At 41.9% G+C, this 15,603-nt stretch overlaps 1 long non-coding RNA gene across 2 annotated transcripts; it reads right to left on the bottom strand.

Annotated features, from left to right (window-relative positions):
* Positions 1-428: 428 nt before the first annotated feature.
* On the bottom strand, positions 429-11,509 carry LOC143269749 (uncharacterized). 2 transcript variants are annotated; one of them, XR_013046416.1, is made up of 4 exons: positions 10,824-11,509; positions 10,213-10,318; positions 958-1,076; positions 429-489 (listed from the first exon to the last, which is right to left on the bottom strand). It is a non-coding gene; the product is annotated as an uncharacterized LOC143269749 (long non-coding RNA). The 2 variants fall into 2 exon arrangements; XR_013046415.1 differs by lacking the exon at positions 429-489 and having other exon boundaries at positions 682-1,076; positions 10,824-11,501.
* Positions 11,510-15,603: the final 4,094 nt, after the last annotated feature.

Raw genomic sequence — 15,603 nt, 5'->3', positions numbered from 1 at the left:
ATTGCTACCCCTGTAATAATCTGCCCAGGAAAAAGAGAAAAGAGCAGACCTCATGACTAATTTTGAAAATCAGAGGATGTGCTGGAATTCTCTTTAGATCACCACCTCTTTGTCTCCTGCAGGCTGAGTGCTTATACACGGAGTTGGTCTTTTGTTCCACTAACCCTGGGCTTAGCCTCATCAATAATAATTTGTCAGAACTATTTTCTAAATCTAAAGTGGGACCATAGAAAAGGAAGAGGATCTTCATCAGGGTCAAATGTTTGTCCTACACAAATGAACTTTCCAAGAGAACAAATGAATAAACTGTATCAAAATTTACTTTGCTTGTAGTTACACTAATTATTTTAATTGACTGGTTTGTTGCTATCTGTTGAGATATGGTTCCACCACATAACCCAGCGGCCTCAAAACTCAGATCTCTCCTACCTCAGTCTTCCAGTTGTTAGGAATACAGGTGTGTACCATCACATCCAACTATCTGATACCCTTGAAGCAGAAAAAAAAGACAATGTTTAAGCTTATATTTTAATATTAATTCTTATTTTACTTTTGTAATTAGATCATGAAATCTAAGAAGTGAGGAGGCCTAAGTTCATCTGTTTAAGCCTTTCATTTTGTAGAAGGGAAACCAGGGCTCAATTCTGAGTTAAGAATTCAGTAAAAGAAATGACATAAGAGTGAGAATGAATAACACAAAATTCTACAGGTTGAAGTCGTGGAGAGCTCTATTTCTTAGTCATATGGACTTATAAACAGCGTTTATTGACCCTGAATCTCAACTGTACAATTGTGCATAGGGATAACATTGCTCACCGAACTGCTGGAGAATACTGAGCAAATCCTGCGGTGCACACAACCAAGTCTCAGTACTAGACCCACAAGCATGTGACACACACGGGCTGTCACTCATATCGACTAGGCACCTCTGTATCACAAGTGTGCCTTCCTTCTCACCTACATTCCACTCTGCTGAGAACTTAGAGGTTTGGTAAGGTGAATGGAGTAGTAGTAGAGGCCAGATACGTTGTTGTCTAGATCTGGGTTTTCTGGTGGTGTAAGGATATCTTCAGTCTCTGGAGAAGAATGGAAAAGGAAAATTACAATTTCATCTCACCCATGCCCCTCACTCTAGTAGTATGGTTTGACCAAAGCTCAAGGCACATATTCACTGCTTCATCTCTCATCATGCCATCAAGTACCTAGAGCACAGACGCTGAACCTGGAAGAAGATATAGGACACTTATGTTCCAGACACTGATGTATTAGTGTGTCCATAAAGGATGTAATCACTACTTCACATGCACATGATTTCCTGTCTACTTTTTGTTTCCTTTTTCTTATCTGCTGAGTAAAGATATCCCCCCCACCCCCAACCAAATGGCTGTGTTCCTTTCTCCCATAGAAAGTGATAGGTTGTTGCCAAGAGAACCAGCTTCAAAAGTCAGAACTATGAAGAAGAAAAGGCATCAGGTTACACAGGAACAATTATGCCCAAGACCCTAATTGGATTATCACTGGCCTAAAATTCAGTTTTCAGCAATTACCTATTCTAAGTTCATGAAAAAATAAAACACAAGTCAATTCTTCACTGTCTTCCCCAGCAGACGGGAGGAAAAGGTTCTATCAGTGTGTGGGAGAGTTTCATTAATGAGGCAGAAAACAAATTCTTGGAGGAAAAAACCTGACATACATCCACACAATCCATTGGTAGATTTTTCCATTATTAAAAGTATTTTTTTTAAATCGAAGCAAGCAAGCAATTTAAATCTCCTGTTATATTTCTGTACCGAGGACTGCAAATGATAGGCAATTTTTTTCAAATTTTATAAATTGCTTCTTGTCTACTGTGAATCATGGGCTCTTCAATTCAAGGCAACATGGATGCCAGAGTCTATGTGCCATCCTCTGGGCTAATATAGTGAATGAGAAACCCCCAAGAGTTCAAAGTCTTCTGAGCTCAGAGCCTAAGAGTTGAAGAAGTCAACACAACCCAGACTGTTAAAGAACAATTAACCTTTGAATCTAGAGGTCTGCACCAAGTGCTGTAAAGCACAGAACAACCCAACAGCAGGTTGCATGCCAGGGGTGACACTAAGGAACACAGAAGTGTGACAGGGAGTTGGCTGTGATTATGAGCGAAGAAAACAAGTGATATATTATGTAGTGTGAGAATCCTGTGTGTGCAGTTGACCACTGGCTCTCATAGTGCACAGAGTGACATGTAGCTCCTTTGATCAAGTGACTCTGTCATCATTACCTCGTTGGATCCAAACCAGTCTGAAGCCCATTTGCTCAGAACTTGTACTTTGCACTTGTCATGCGCCAGGGTTCCAGGCCCATGTGCTGCTCTTCATTTACTGTTTCGGTGTGACCTCTGCAGGAGACTCCTTCCCTAGCCCCATCTTGCAGACCAGAAGTATAAGGCAATAGCAGATGGCTATTCATTACTTCTCCAGATCACAAAGAAGGCAAGGACAGAGCTGAACACCACACATGGATAGATGGGCTTTAAAAACTACTGCCCACCCCATGCCCATATCACCCACAGAACAAAGCCAAACTTGCTAGGACTATAACTGAAACTCCAGGAGACTGGCAGGAAACCTCAGGCCAAAGTTATAAGTCTAACTGTCCTGAGTGAGCATGCCTGATAAATAACTGCTGAGGTACATTCTATGCCTTCCTGAAAAACACAAGAGCAGAGGGTAAACCAGAGCCAGAGGAGGCTGGAGTAAAGAAACTCACTCAAAGAGCCAATGGCTAGCTGATAGGGGCCCAAAGAGCATGAGCCAGGGTCCGAGTTCAGTCTGGGCTCTCCATCCCCAGGGTTTCTGCACTTACTGTGTGATCTAAAATTAACAGCTTCCTAATGATCTTATGGAGCCTCAGTCTGAAGCGTGATCCTAATTAGTTTTAGCAATAAAAACCCAGAGTCAGATATCAAGGGCGAAAGCTGAAAGATCAGAGAAGCAGAGCAGCCAGACAACTAGAGACTTCTTACCTCTATGAAATCTCAGACCAAATGGGTGTCCTGTTTCTACAAATCCTCAGACTCAATAAGGCCCACAGATCCTGTCTCCATCCCTCTAGTGCTGGGATCAAAGGCATGACCCTCTCAAGTGCTGGGATTAAGGATGTGTGCCACCACTGCATGGCCTCTATGGTTAACCAGTGGCTAGCTCCACCCTCTGATCTCCAGGCAAGCTTTATCTGTCAGAACACAAACAAAATATCATACAACATCAATCCATGCAGAGAGCAGTTTAGGAAAGCAGGCATCACAGGGCACCAGTCCCTGTGACCCTCTTCCTTACTCAGATGGCAGATCTGTCAGTAGTGAAATCCTAGTCTCTTGGGACTCTTTCTTTATCCTCAATGTTTTCCTCTCCCTGTCTCTTTGCCAAACACCACTATGTGCAGTCCCCATATCTTTTCAAGAGTAGGGACTGGGCCACCTCTAGAAGGATAGTAAATTTGAATCCTGACTCCACATTTTATTAACATCTTGGGACTGGAAGTCCCACAGCTATAAAGCCGGATTTATTCATTCCTCTTGTATTTCTTGATCATCTAAAATGTGCCAGACACATAGAATTCATGGTCAACAACACAAGCTTAGTCTCTGCCTCATTAAACCTATAATCTTTCAGGAACGAAAATATGAAAAATCCATCATTACAATCCATTTCCTTAGTGTTTGTACAGAGGACTCATAATTCTTAAGCCAGGAGAGAAATTTTCCAACTTGCTGACAGTGGGTCTGCATCTAACAGCTGAGAATATGCTCAGGATGAAACTTCTAAAGGGTCTAAGATTAAGAAAGGGCCAAGCATCACATTTACTGGATTCACTCACTCACTATTCCTTGCCCCTAAAATGGATACAATGGCAAGACCTACCTTCCAGGTTTACTTCCTTTATAGAATTAAATGAGATGGGGTGTGCTCTAAGTATTGCACGTGTTGGATTTGTGCTCATTCCTGTCGTCTGCAGTCAATGCATGCTGATGGCAGCACACCGTAAGGCCTGAACTTGAAGCAGTGATGGGGAAGTAAACAGTTACCAAGGCAACCTTTTCTCTTCCAATCAGTCGCATGGCATGTGTAGTAAACCTGATCACGCATGAGAGCCAGGATGAGACCCTCCCAGGCTTGAATTAAAAGGCAGAAGGATCTAGTTCTCGTCACAGCTATGTGGCGCTGAACCTGTCTAGCCAATTTCATTTTCACTTTTCAGCCCAGTGAGGCTATTTGTCCTGTGTTAATTATTGTTGTAAAGAACAGAATTTGACAAAACAAGTAAATTACAAGCCATGGATAGCCACCCGGGTGGAAGTGATTGATGCTCTCGGGGCCCTCGTGATCGCTGTTGTTCAGAAGCTGGGTGCTGGAGGGAAAGAGAGTTCGTGATGACACATAGCCACCAAGTGCTGAAGACAAAAACCACTCTCGGTTCCCTTTGTGTGAGCACAACAGAAAGTTGGCAGTCATCCTGGTCAGAAAGACTTGGACTAAAACCCCACCTCTGGTCATTCGTCCATGGGACCTTGGTGAAATTAGTTAACCTCTCTGATGCTCCAGTTCCTCATCAGCAAAAGGGGGCAGAACAATACAATCTCAGCAGCATCATTCTGAAGAGCAGAGAGAGAGTCTAGGTCAAACGTTTGAAATCTGGTGTGAGCTTAAAGCTTTGAACCCTCAAAAGTGAGATTAGCCTCCTTGCCGCACATGTGATGCCTGAGACCCCAGGTTTTTTCCTTCTTTTTTTTTTTTTAAATGTATACACATTGCAGCCCAGGATGACCTAGAACTCGCTGTTTAGTCCAGGACTAAACTTGAACTTGCAGTAATCCTCCTGTCTCAGCCTCCCAAGTTCTGGGTTCACATGCATGAGCCATTATACTCCTTGGCTGTTGGCTTGGTTTACTGTTTTCACATTACACAAGTGTTTGCTCACTGAGCTGCATCTCCAGCCCTTTCAGTCTTTAACTTTGAGATAAGTCTTGCTGAGTTGCTATGACTGCCACTGAACTTGTCGTGTATGCAAGACTGGCCGGAAACTTATAATCCCACAGCTTCCACCCCTCATACACTGGGATGACAAGCACACACAAGTCTTAACTGTCCCCAGTTTCTTGGTGACTTCCCCAAGCATTCGCTGGCCCAGGATTCTCGGTCCTGTCTGGAGGCACTGCTCTGTGAGGTGCATCAGCAGGTCTGTGCCATCAACAGCAGCCACTTGGATCCCTTCTTCTTCCCCTCAGATTGTCTTTGATCATTTCAGGTAGAGCATCTTTTTTGGCTGGCTATGAGCAGCCCTCAACCCATGCCCTCAGTCTCAACTGCTCTGATCCAGTTCTATGTCCTCTCTAGTTTTCTCCTCACTATCCACCAAGGCTGCAGAGCATCCACAGGACAGATCCTGTTGCCTCACAGCCTCAGAGGTCTTCCTGTTCTTGTTTCCATACTATGACACAGCTCCAACTATTTGTTGCCAAAGGCACGGCCTATCTCCTGCCTTTCAGCCTGTTCCTCTGGGCTTGCATCTCCACACTGCCCCCTTTATCCCATTCTCTACCCAACCTAGATGCTCTAGCTCCTTTGTCTCCAAGAAGCAGCAGGCCTGTCCTAGCAGGGCTGTGCCTTTATTCCCTGTTTGCAGACAGGCTTTATCTTCAACTCCACTCCATCACAGTTTCCCTGGGACTTGGCTACATCACACTTTATCTTAGAGTCTGTTCCATCATACCTTATCTGTGTCTCTACTACACACTAGGTCTCTGTCATTTGTAGCCTTAAAGTATTAATTATACTCTTGATTCCTTAAAGGATTTCAGATGAGATAATGAACTACCAATCTGTCCCTTTGAAAGGACATCAGTATGGTCAACATGAAGGCAAGGAGCCATCTGGCCATGGGAAATTCCATGGGGCCAAGGGACTAGAAGGAACCTTGGCTCTCATCAGAACTACATATAGGACTGGAACCAGAGAAATTTTGCAGTCAAGCATGGATGGGGAGCAGAGATCTCTGAGCCTTAGGCAAGCCTGGACATCATCTCAAACCAGAGGAAGACCAGAAAGAGGAACTAGAGCATGAAAGTGAGGCCAGAAACATCTGACACCTTGGAGCCAACTGCAGAGTGAGACGCAGGCAGCTAGGGTTGGAGAAGTCCACCAAGCCACTGCCTGTGTCTGCCATGCAATGGTGTTTGAGAAAGAAGGCTCTAGTTAAAATTCTAGAGGTAAGACAGCCTCCTCATGGGCAAACCCAGGATCACTCCACGGGTCTCTTCTTCAAATGACTGCAGTTTGGTCCCCCTGACCTGTAGCTCTCTCCGCTTTGACATCCTCCTAGCCTTCTGCTTCTTCACTGTATCCCATTTCCCCAATTCTCTCTTCTTCCTTTAGGGTTTCCAGAGCCAATAAGGTCACTAGACCAGTAGGTAGACAATCTAGGGCTCTGGCCTTACTCTAGAATCTTCTAACTTTGCTTGATCCATTTCTCTTGGAAATAAACTAGAAGCAACAAACAACACATAAACCTGCATTTCAAAGAAGAAAACTCACCAGGAGTGGTAGCACACACCTGTAAACCTTGCACTTCTGAGTTAGGGAGACTGTGGGTTCAAGGCCAGCCTGAGCTGCAATGACTTCAAGGCCAGCTTGGGCCATATAAGGCAACAATGCATTAAAAAAATTCTCAAACACCTTGCATGGACCAGGACCTATACAAAAGCTATGGAGAATTCTAGCACAAACAAGTGACTCCTCCTACACACAGGGAACTCTCTAGATCAAAAAGTGACAGGAAGTTGGGAAATTTCATATACAATAAAACTGGCATCCTGTTGGGTGTTAGATCCCAGGGAAGGTCCTCTCCAGGGTCCTGATGAATACCTAATATCTAGCAGGTGTGCTCCTGTGTGCTTGTACTGGAACTACTTTTCTGTAGCTGCTGATGCTGTATTTGCAAAACTATCGGCTTCCCCATCAATCCCCTAGCTTGTATGGTCTCTGAATTATTTAATGCTACATTCCAAGAGGCTGTGAATAATGGAATGGGGTGTAAATAATCTTATCTCTGTCTCTACATGCAGAGATTGTGAAGGGGCACCTAAAAAGACTCAGAGCTGCCAGATTCTTACAACACCTGCACATGATTAAAAGCCAAACCAGATGCCCCTAGATAACTGCTATTCCCCAGGGAGTAAAAGAAATGAGCAAATGCCTCATCATATTTCCCATGTGGAGAGAAGCAATTATACACCAGGTTTCAGGTTCAAATGCCTCCAAGATAATTACAGCTCTGCTTTTGAATTGTACAGAGTCCGGAGGATGACTAGATTCTTTTACCTGCCCAAGGGATGAGCATGTTGGCTTTCCTCAGTGACACACAAGGACAATGAAGCCCAGAGAAATTGACTGGATTGGACAAGTGGCTAAAATGAGCATGGCACATGCCTGGATCCTGGACCTCCTGACTGTTCTACATTCTTTCCTCCATGACAGGGCTAGATGGGAATCTATGAATCTTCACTTGTCTCCTGGTCATTGTGCAGTATGACTATGACCCACCCACACAGCAGGTTCATCTGAGTTTTAAACAGATTGCTGTGTGGGCAAGGGAATCCTGTTTCCTTCAAGCCCCATAATAAAAGTGTCAGACACTTGACCTACTTAAGCAAAGTGGGCCACTGAGGTAACTTTTCTAAGAACACTCAGGAAACTGGGCACTCTGTAAATGGAAAGATCCCAGCACACTGTGGCATGGTGAAAAACAAAATTTACACCCAGAATCCAGAAATCTAAGAACATGCAATGAGTTCTGACTTTAATATCTTGAAGAAGTCTTGTCAATCTGATGGTCTACATTCTTGCTCAATAAAATGTGTTAGTAACAACTCTCTGCATAGTGTTGAAGGGGAACTATGTATATGAGTGGAAGTGTTATCTTCACTTCCTATATCCTTGGAGTGTAAGACAAATGTTCATGGGTTTGTAGAAATTTGGGAGATTCTTCATTAATCTCAGGGACAAAGGGTCAACCAAGTCAGAAAAGTGGCACTTCAAATTGGCACACAGGAAGAGTCCAAATTAATCAAAATATTTTCATTTTGGCCATGCTCAAGATCTCTTCCATTTTCAAAACCCCCCATCATAAAAACATGCTTATGGGAGAAAATGTGGTCAGAACTTGTGGGAAGTATAAAGTTTCCTAGTACAATCTTCACATTCCTCTCTGAGAGCCAGTTTTTATCATTGATCTTCATTATTCTATGTGGAGCTCTGCATGTCCCATCATGGGTAGCCTGAAGTATTGCAAGGTTCTGTGTCTCTGTAGATATCTTGGTTCTCCCTTCTGTCTACATCAATAGGACATCTAACTCCTCAAATCACATGGCATTGCTAAGGAGATAGGTAAAGAGCACTTAAGCTAATTAAGGAAAAATGGGGTTATTACAGGAGTATCTGTTCAAAAAGTAAGAGAATCTGGTATGGCAGAGAGATGAAACATCACTTAATTGGGAGAACAATAGTGAATAAACTACTATGAGAATAGATTCAATGTCAGACACCCTACTGCTTAAGTGTCAAGACCAGAATAGCTTCCCCAGCCTCATCAATGAGTTCACTTCCTCTTCAGTGCTATGAAAGAGCTTTGTCATAAGATGGGAAAGTGCTATGTAAAATGAAAGGCTTGTTCCACTGGTTCTCATCCTTTCTCCTCTTGCCTTCTTCCCATTTTTACTGTGCCACTTACCTGTGATGATAACTCTAATTCTTCTTTGAGCATCATGAAGGGACAAAATGTACCTCATTTTTCTTTATTTACTCAATAATTTCTTAAACATTTCCACATCACAGAAGTGGTTTACAGACATCTTGAAAACAAACTATTGGAAAGTAAGTTTCTCCTCTGCCTCATAGACTTATTCTTCCTCCTAAGGCTTCTTCAGATTATAGAACCACAAATGCTCTTATCAGGAAGCAAGGAGGTAAGGGGTTACCTTGAACCTTCCAAATCCTTCACATGCTATATCCATTAACCTTGTCAGCAATTTCTAGCTGAGTCTTCAATTAGTTGCTTGATATCTATTGAGTTTCTTGAATATAATGAATTCTTCCATTTCTAGGAAAGTTGCAGTGACCAAAATGGACCTAAAACTTGTTTTCTTGGATTCTAATACAACTCCATTCCTGCCCACTTGACCAAGTTATTTAAGTTTCCATAAGCCTTGGGGTTTCTCATCTAAAACATAAAGAGAAAAATAGAACCTGTTTGTATGAAAATAAAATATATGAACTAATATATACAAAGCACTTAAAATACAGTATATACTACGTGCCTACTATCAGATTAGCATCAATTATGCTAAGAGATGTCCTATGTATTAAAGAATGTAGGCTACCCTATGGTGTTGTGGTGAGCTTAGATATTTTTAATTAAACCCAGCATACAGTCTCAAACCACTACTCATCTGGGTTTGGGCAGACTGTTTTATGATCTTTCTAGAACCCAAGAACTACTACTATTGGTCCATATTGTCTACCTCTTTACCTACATGGGATGCTACTATGAGACATTGTCTCAATACCACTTGAGTTATGGTGAGGTCTGAGGCTTTCTGGAGGGCACAGGATATACTTTCAAACCAAACCTACCCTTAGCCATGGGCAGCCCACACTGTGGCATAGTGACCAGTCATCTGGCCCCTATGGTCTGGAGCCACTTCCCTGGATGCATGAGAAAAAATGATACCTTCTACAGCTCTTTTCACTAAGTAATCTAGATCAGTCTACACCACTTGTATCTGCCAGACATTTGACTTGAACCCTTCCTTGACCTTGAGCTTAACAAAGATAAGAAAGGTGTTTTGTTCAATTAAACAAATAATGGATGAATTGAGCCAGCCCTCCACTGAAATGGACTGGTTCAACATTCCATCTATTTGCAAATATTGTTATTTCTACCTTTTGTGTATATAGCCTGGCTCTGCCTTGTGATCTTGCCTTCCTCTGTCCAGCCTCCTCAGAGAAACCAAGGTTATTGTCCAAAAACACAGAAATCCATTTCTAGTCACTGCTTTTCAAGTTATCTTTAAGGAATTCTGATTTTTTTCAGAAGGATCAAGTTATTGTCAACAACCCATAAAGGCCATTGTGACCTGATTTCTGCCAGTGTCTTTACCATCCAGAGAGTACTCACCCTCTACTAACAAAGATCTTGTCACGTAAGCCCTTCTCGTGGTGTGTCATCAAAAATGACAAAGTTTCTGGATATCTTAGCTTTTGCCCATGCTCTCTTCCTCTTCCTGAGAAGATAAAATAGCAGAAGACAAAGCTTTGGACTTTGGAGAAAGGAAAAGATGTAACAAAAAGACTCATGGTGGGCAATGGGAAATACAGATAATAACCAGAGAATACAGCATCAGGAATCCTGTGAGGAGAGTGAGTCAAGTCTGGGAGAATGAAGGGCTTATGACATGCTGAGAGTTAATGAAGATGGGATCTCTCAAGGATTCAAGGTGTCAGCACTGTGAAATCATGGAAGCTTTATTAAGACCAGTACTGATGGAGAACAGAGGAAGGACAAGTGGCATGTCAAAGCCAGCCTAGGAGAGGCCAAAGAGGACCAGTAAAAGCAGAGTGGGAAAGCCAAGCTAAAGACACAAGAGGAAAGGAAAAACCAATGGAGTGAGGTGGTGAGGAGGAAGAAGGTAGATGTCAGAATGAAGGTGCAAGCGTAGCTTTTATGGGAGATGAGGCTCAGGAAGTAAGGGTAAAAGAGTGAAAAGGGCTTTTTGGGGGGGTATCTACCTGTCATTTTCTCCAAATAAACACTGTCCATCATTGCACAGAGTGCATGATGCTGGCATTGTCTTCTACAGGCTTCTGTGCTGTTGCTTCCATTGTCTCCCAACTCTTAGTGAAGTCATGGGCTTACTTTGAAGACACTCTGTCTTAGTTTTCTTTCCTGATGCTATGATAAAATATCCTAACAAAATCATCTTAAGGGAAATGATGTTTATTTGTCTCACAATTCCAAGTTACAGTCCATCCTTACAGGTAAGTCAACTGGTCACAACATCTCTGCAGTCAAGAGCAGAGAGCAAGGAATTAATGTGTGCCAGTGGGGTTCAGCTTGCCTTCTCCACTCCCACAAACATCAGAATTCCCTGCCTATGGAATGATACCACCCACATTGGGCTGGGTTTCCCCATCTCAATTAATGAAATCAAGATAATCTACCAGAGACACACCCTACAGGCCAACATAATCTAGTCAATCCCTTATTGATATTCCTCCCTAGGTGATTGTAGATTGTTACAAATTAAAAATTAAGACTACAAATTATACACTCCTTTCCCATCTGGATATTATATCTTTCCTCTAAATTTCCCAAGTTTACTATGTATAACTCTGCCAACACACTTAGCAGTTACTTTATATTAACAATCTTTTCTGACTATTTTGATCACTGACTATGAACCCTTTATGTGTAGGACAGCAAACCTATTTACATCTGAATCCTCACTGTTGGTCAACAGAGAATTCCCATGCTGCAAACATTTCATGAATGACTAGAGCCAAACCCACAAGTTGAATCACAGCCTCGGGATGTTTTCCCTCTTTGTAAGCAAAGCATTTAATTTACCTGAGTTTCAAATACTTAATCTGTCTACACAAATACCAAACCCAATTGTGTATTGATGAAATACTGGCTATGAAAGTGCTTTGGAAAATAAAAATTATGATTAAAACAGTATGTGTTAACAACTTTTGCCATTATGTCTTATGGGGCATTGAATTCTTAAATCCAATTATTCCAGTGTGAATATCTACAATGCAAAAAAAAAAAAAAAAAAAAAAAAAAAAAAAAAAAAAAAGCTTTGATTTGGGTTTTTGAGCATTTAGTGAGGTGTTGGTGTGGTAGAGTAAAGCTTAGAACTGATATCAAATTCCTAAATAGTCTTGAGGCCTAAAGCAAAAAAATTACTTAATTCATTAATTTGGTCATAAATGCTTATTCGTCACTCAGTATGTATCAAGCACTAAAGATATAAAAATAAGGAAAACAAGGAGGGAGGGGGAAAGGAAACCGTGTGAGTCAGTGATTACAGTTCCACAGCTAATGGTGGCTGCTGAAATGGAGATGGGAGATGGGAAGACATTGCCTATAAAAGAAGGAGGACATAGTTAGGGAGGTCTCTAAAGAGGGTATATCTGAACTACTGTTGGGAGGGAGCTCAGGTGCTTGTCACAGACCAGGTAAGGGGATAGCAAGGACCTAGTAATAGGCATGACTAGACTGTATGGTGCCCCCAAGGACCCCATGGACAGCACAGACAGAGCCTATTCTAAGCAAAGGGTTGAGGTGCCCCTCCTTTAGTTGGATTATATTACATAAGAGTCTCCTGCTTGGGCTCAAGGGATGACAAATGACTCTCCCTGGGAAGGAAAAATAGAGTAGACATTATAGGTGGATGGGGGTGGGAGGACAGGAACTGGAGGGATCAGGTGTAGGGAGGATGGAGGGAGAGAGTACTGGGAGAGACAATTGGAACTGGGGAGGAGGGGCACTCAGTATGGGTCAAAACTTAATGCAATGGAAACTCCCGGGAATCTATGTGGGTGACTCTAGCTAAGACTCCTAACAATGGGGAATATGGAGCCTGAACTAGCCATCTCCTGTAACCAAGCAAGACTTCCAGTGGAGGGATTGGGATACCAACTCTGCCATATAACCTTTGACCTATAAGTTGTCCTGCCTGCAAGATATGCTGGGGTAAAGGTGTCACAGAAATTGTGGGAGTAGCCAACCAATGACTCATCCAGCTTGAGACCCATGCCACAAGAAAGAGCCCATCTTTGATATTACCTGGAGTGTCAGGACCCAGAAGCTAGATAGCCAAGAGACCTAGAATAAAACCAAATACAACTGGCAAAAAAAAAAAAAAGTCAATGAAATGATTCCTAATGATACTCTGCTATACTCATAGATTGGTGCCTAGCCCAATTATCATCAGAGAGGCTTCATCCAGTAACTGAAGGGAACAGATGTAAAGACCCACAGCTAAACATTAGGTGGACCTCAGGAATCATTCAAAGGAGGGAGAGGAAGGATTGCAAGAGTCAGAGGGATCAAGGACACCACAAGAAAACCCACAGAATCAACTAACCTGGGCTCATAGGGGATCACAGAGATTGAACCAACAACCAGGGAGCCTGCATGGGACTAACCTAGAACTTCTGCATATATGTTACAGTTGTGTAGCTTAGTCTTCTTGGGAACTTCTAACAGTGGGAACAAGGGTTGTCTCTGACTTTTTTTTGCCAGCTTTTGGAAGCCTTTTCTTCCTGCTGGGTTGCCTTGTTCAGGTTGCCTTAATAGGTGGGGAGGTGCCAGTCTTGCTGCAACTTGATATGCCTTGTTTGGTTGATATCCATGGGAGACCTACCCTTTTCTGATGAGAAAAGGAGAAGTGAGTAGATGAGGGCCAGAGGGGTGGGGGAAAGGGACTGGGAGGAAAGGAGGGAGGGAAACTGTGATTGGAATGGACACATAATTATTATTATTATTATTATTATTATTAATAATAATAATAATAAATTTTCGTAGTCTTCCTGCTTAGAGATTTGATCCAGGGTCCTCTTGTCCTTACTATTATTAAAAGAATAAGCTTCTGTGAATCCTACAGATATAAGGAAATAAGTTATACCAACAACTCAAAACTTAGAATTGCCTCTCTCTCCATTTGAGTCTACAGATGAGAATGCAGCTAAAAGAAAAAGAAAACCTTTTGATGACAGCCTGGAAACATAGATGCAGAGACCATAGCTAAGCCATACAGAGACTTGTGACTTAGAGAAAGGATGAGATCATTTGTGTCTGCTTTAAAGCTGCTGCATTTATGTGAATCTGTTGTACAGTAATAGAAAACTAGTGTGAAGTAAGAGTCAATAATGGGACATGGTTAGGCTCAGAAGGGACATCTACTAAGTCTTGGCTTTCCCAAGTATGAACTTGAAAGTGTAACAACCAGACTATACACACCTACTCCACAGGACTACTGTGAAACACAATGAGATATTAGCTGTGAAAAGGTTTGTCAAGTATCAAGTTCCTTAAGGTTGCTGGTTATGATATACCTGCTGAAATACAGTTACCATAATGAAATACAGTTACCATACACCACAAGAAATGGGGGAGGGGAGGAATGATAGATATATAGATGGTGATGATGATGAAAGATAGAAGATAGGAGAGAGAGAGAGAGAGAGAGAGAGAGAGAGAGAGATGATAAATAGATGATTGATGATAGATCAGAGATAGATAGATAGATGATAGATAGATAGATAGATAGATAGATAGATAGATAGATAGATAGATAGATAGATAGATAGATAGATAGATGATAGAAGATAGAGAGATAGAAGGTGGATAGAAGATGATAAAATAGACAGACAGATAGATGATAGATGGATGGGTGGATGGATAGGATAGGATGGGATGGGATGGGATGGGTTGAGATGGGATGGGATGGGATGGGATGGGATGGGATGGGATGGGATGGGATGGGATGGGATGGGATGGGATGGGATAAGATAGATAATATTTAAGTGTGAGTGTGTGAATTTCAGTCATAAAAAAGAACATAGTGATTGCTTGCAGGAAAAAGGATCAGACTGGATTTCATCATATGAAGCAAAATAAGCAAGACTTGGAGCATTTGATTTCTCTCATATGTGGAGTCTAGAAGAAATATTACAAGAAGCTAGAAGAGGGGTTGTTATAAAAGGGAAAAAGGATCAGGGTGGGGAGGTAATGGAGTAAAAAAGGGCAACCAAGGGGTGAATCCCACTATTATATATAATTAATATACACTAAAAACAGAAACGAAGGGTATTTGGCAGGGTAAGTACAATCATATCAGTATATATACACGTGTCTGTGTGTGTGTGTGTGTGTGTGTGTGTGTGTGTGTGTGTGTGTGTGTGTGTAAAATGTCACAGTGAAGTACACCAGTATGTACAAGTATTGAGCATTAATGATTATGGTAAAAAAATAAGTTATATTATTATTTTAAAAAGTAATAATACAGCCAGTACTAACAAAACTACTTCTACATCCCCAACATAATGCCTTTTCTTGTTTGTGAGCCTCTATCCATCATGCCTCTCTTTCATATATGAAACTACATGACCAATGCCTACTTCTCATGCACTTTCCTCTCCCAGCATCACTTACTAAACAGTATGACAAGCTCAGCCTCCCATGGCATTCTGTCCTAAACTTGAACATCCTTTACCATAATCCCATAATCTATTGGCCTATTGGTCTTCCATCTCACTTCCTCATGAACTGTGGCCTCCTTAAAGATTAAAAACTATCATATTCTCCTTCATGACCTGAAATATGGAACTGTGTTCAGTGTGTGGAAGTGAGATTACACTTATAAATAAAATTGTGTGTGTGTGTGTGTGTGTGTGTGTGTGTGTGTGTGTGTGTGTGTGTGTGTGTGTGTGTGATATTTACAGGCTTCCTAGCCTAGACAGCTCTGACATGAACAGAGAGCAAAGACTCCACAGAAATCTT

This window comes from Peromyscus maniculatus, chromosome 20 (genome assembly GCF_049852395.1).
Source record: "Peromyscus maniculatus bairdii isolate BWxNUB_F1_BW_parent chromosome 20, HU_Pman_BW_mat_3.1, whole genome shotgun sequence".
Classification (NCBI taxonomy): Eukaryota; Metazoa; Chordata; class Mammalia; order Rodentia; family Cricetidae; genus Peromyscus; species Peromyscus maniculatus.
This window is presented reverse-complemented; position numbering and strand designations above follow the sequence as displayed.